The 3,287-nt window shown below is 42.8% G+C and overlaps 1 long non-coding RNA gene across 1 annotated transcript; it reads right to left on the bottom strand.

Moving 5' to 3' along the window:
- Positions 1-910: 910 nt before the first annotated feature.
- LOC144516178 (uncharacterized) lies at positions 911-2,142 on the bottom strand. The gene is made up of 2 exons (XR_013501816.1): positions 1,904-2,142; positions 911-1,702 (listed from the first exon to the last, which is right to left on the bottom strand). It is a non-coding gene; the product is annotated as an uncharacterized LOC144516178 (long non-coding RNA).
- Between the last annotated feature and the right edge of the window lie 1,145 nt (positions 2,143-3,287).

The following is a 3,287-nucleotide window of genomic DNA, read 5'->3' as shown; positions in this document are numbered from 1 at the left end:
TACCCACACAAACATGCATATAAAGACACACACACACACACACACACACACACACACACACACACACACACACATTGTTCCACTAGACATGGTGCCCAAAAGTTATATTAAGGGTCATGGACTCCCCGCCACTGTAGTTGACATTGGGCTTTGGTGTTGCTTTTGATGTTCTTCTGACTTTGTGAGTTAATGTGTTTCACCAAAATTGAATTTACAATTTACATCGCAAATGCATTATTGCATTTTGTGGTTTTGAAATGTGCAGGTCTGTTCTGAGGTCTGCCAGGCGATATTGCAGCGCACCATGGCGTAATCCTTGGTATTAAGTGTGTTCTCTCAGGCTGCCGAGGTGAAAAGTTGAACCTGGTGTTGACCTTCTCTTGAGAGAGGGCTTAGCTCTGAAATCAGGCACAGGCCAAACGCACAGAGAGGATATTCTCAAGTTCCTCTTTCACTCCCTCACGTGCATCGCCTCTCTTCACGGCCACCCTCCCCTCGTACACGGAAACGATTAGGATCTGTGATAAGATGTTGTACATATTTCTAGCATTTTATCTCGTCTGTTTTGTATTTGTTTTTCCATCATGACAAAAGTCTTTGGTCCTCTTGTCATCACATCTAGGTGCAAGGAGTTGGTGAGAGAAAGAACGAGAAATAGACTGAGAGGGGCCTTATGTGTATCACTGCAGGGAGTTGAATTTCAGATGGAGAGATAATGAAGAAAACAAGCAAACAATTATGCAAAAATAAACAAACTGGGGAAAAAGCCAGAGCAGACTGACAGGCAACAAGAAAGATGTTTGGGGCAAACTAGACATGTTTTTATTTGTACTCCCAAGAGGCCAGTTTAAGACAGGTCTGCATTGTCACCAGAAAGCAAGAGAAAATAAGAGTATTGAATTGAATTGAATTGAATTGAAAGCCTTTATTGTCATTGTACTTTACAATACAGCAAAATTAGGAGCGCTACTCCACTGGGTGCATGCAATAAATAATCCTTACAGGACATATAAAAACAGAATAAAAACAGTAAAAGAGTAATGACAGGTCTATTCTACTGATATCTGTGATTATTAAAAACCCTGACAACCACAAAAAATACTTTTAAATAAAAGTCTTGTCTTGCTTCACGTCTGTTTGTGTGTACAGTATTTTACATATTTAGGACCATAATGTGGACTCAAAAAGGTGGTGATTTCAGGAAATTGTTTTAGGTGTATGTCTGTGATAATAAATGTCTGTACAATTATCTAAAAAGGTATCTGTGTGACCATGAACATACAGAAAGAGACATTTAAAGATTGGTAGTGTGTGGGCGTTATTTAGCACCTTTTGTTGTTTTCGAGCCTCAGAGGGACAGAGAGCATTAACCACTGTATGGGAGTTACCAGTCTTATCATGTGTTCTTATCATACGCCTCAGACTTGCTGATCCACACTCTATTTTGTTTAAGCAACTTGACCCAGAATTCTAAACTAAAACTATGTCTGACATTCTTCCAGTCCATTGGAGCAGTAGAATACATGGCCTAAAGATACGCGTCCGACAGTAGATGTTGAGTCGTGCTACACTCCGTTCTCCATCTGTTTTAGTTTTGGAGTGGTTGTGATAACCTCAGTCTGACCCCTGATTGGGCTAATCTCACCCTCATCTTCTCTCGCTGGTCAGCTGACAGAACGCTGCGCTGCAATTGGTGGGTGCACTGCTGAGGAAGAGGAATTTGTTTAGCATTGTGTTGGGGTAACAGTTAGCCACTGAGAAGTTTAGTCTACTGTCAAAACACAAAAACAGAAGGAATGTTTAGGGTGAGTATTCAAAGAGCCAAACATGTTGGCTTTCCCAGGCAGTAGCCTTAGAAATACTGTTTCCCCGCAGTCAGTATATATATATAAACAGTACTTACAGTGATAGTTGTTGTAACATCTTTAAATAAGTTGAATCTGCCCCGTGTCTTCAATCTTTAGAAGTGAGCATTAATCTCCATTTAAAAGCAGATAATATTGTAACTAGTCCCTAATGCATCCAATGTATTCATGTAAATGGGTTTCAATCCATTTTTACTCTCGATGGAAAGATCCTGTAAAATGAAGTTATTCTAGTTACAGTACTTCTAAATTGCTGTAAGGGACAGGACATGCCGCTGTGTAGTAGCTGCTCCAGGCAGTCTGTTTGGAGGGCTTTAGTCCAGCCAGATTAGATCAGAGGACCATTCTGTTTGTTTGTTTTTATTTGGGAGGGGCCAGGCTCCTGAGGGATAGCCCCCCCCCCTCTCAACTACCACTCTGCTATCCCTCCCCAGTATTCTCCCTCAGGCCACAGTCGACTGGAGCCCCCTTGACCTCTCTGTCACCCCGTGCTAACCCACGTTAGCCAAGGCATCCTGGGAACAAAAAAGCAAATGAAGGAAGAATCTGCTGTGTCTTTACGTCCGCGGAAACCAAATCACAACCAGACCAGTTCATCTGGGGGTGTAGGCAGTGCCACCCAGGCAGAGGTTCACTCCAGCGGGTTGACCTCTCTTTTACGTGCTTGTGGGTCTGCTGTGTTCTCTCACACACAGTAGTGCTTCAAGAGAAAAGTATTAGCCAAGCGTAGAGGTTGGGGGAAAGGCTGTTTTAGCTGTGGTCCTGTTCGTGTGTGTTGTTATGTAATCATCATCATCATCATAACTACTTTTTAAGTTGCTGTAAAAAATATGGCACCTAAATTTGCTTAGCTTTAAATTTGAGAAGGTGCCAATATGGATGGTGTCCAAATTTGATTAAAATAAGCTTTGTTATTGTGAATCTGCCATTGGCTTGAATATGGTCAATTTGGCATCTTTATCACATGATTTTCTGCTCCTGGTGTGGCTCTGTTGTGTAGCCATCTGGCTCCCATGATTGCTCATCTCTCTTTCCACCTATTCCCATGTCTTTCCATTGACACTCTTTTCCCTTTTCCCTGCCTTTCCATGTATCTGCCTGTACAGGCTACACACACACACACACACACACACACACACACACACACACACACACACACACACACACACACACACACACGCACACACACACACACACACACACACACACACACACACACACACACACACACACACACATACACTCCCTCCCTCCTCTGCTGACCTCTTCTTCATCTCCCACAAGGCCTTGGGGTGAGGCAGCCTGGCACCAGACAGTTATTTAAACCCTCAGGCAACTTCACAACAGGTCAGAGCCAGAGAGGGAGAGCGAATTCACAGCTGATTATTTACTGATTAACTGGTGTCTTAACTTGAGAACTCC

Source organism: Sander vitreus, chromosome 4, assembly GCF_031162955.1.
Source record: "Sander vitreus isolate 19-12246 chromosome 4, sanVit1, whole genome shotgun sequence".
NCBI lineage: Eukaryota > Metazoa > Chordata > Actinopteri > Perciformes > Percidae > Sander > Sander vitreus.
The sequence above is the reverse complement of the archived record's forward strand: the minus strand, read 5'-3'. Positions and strand labels throughout refer to the sequence as shown.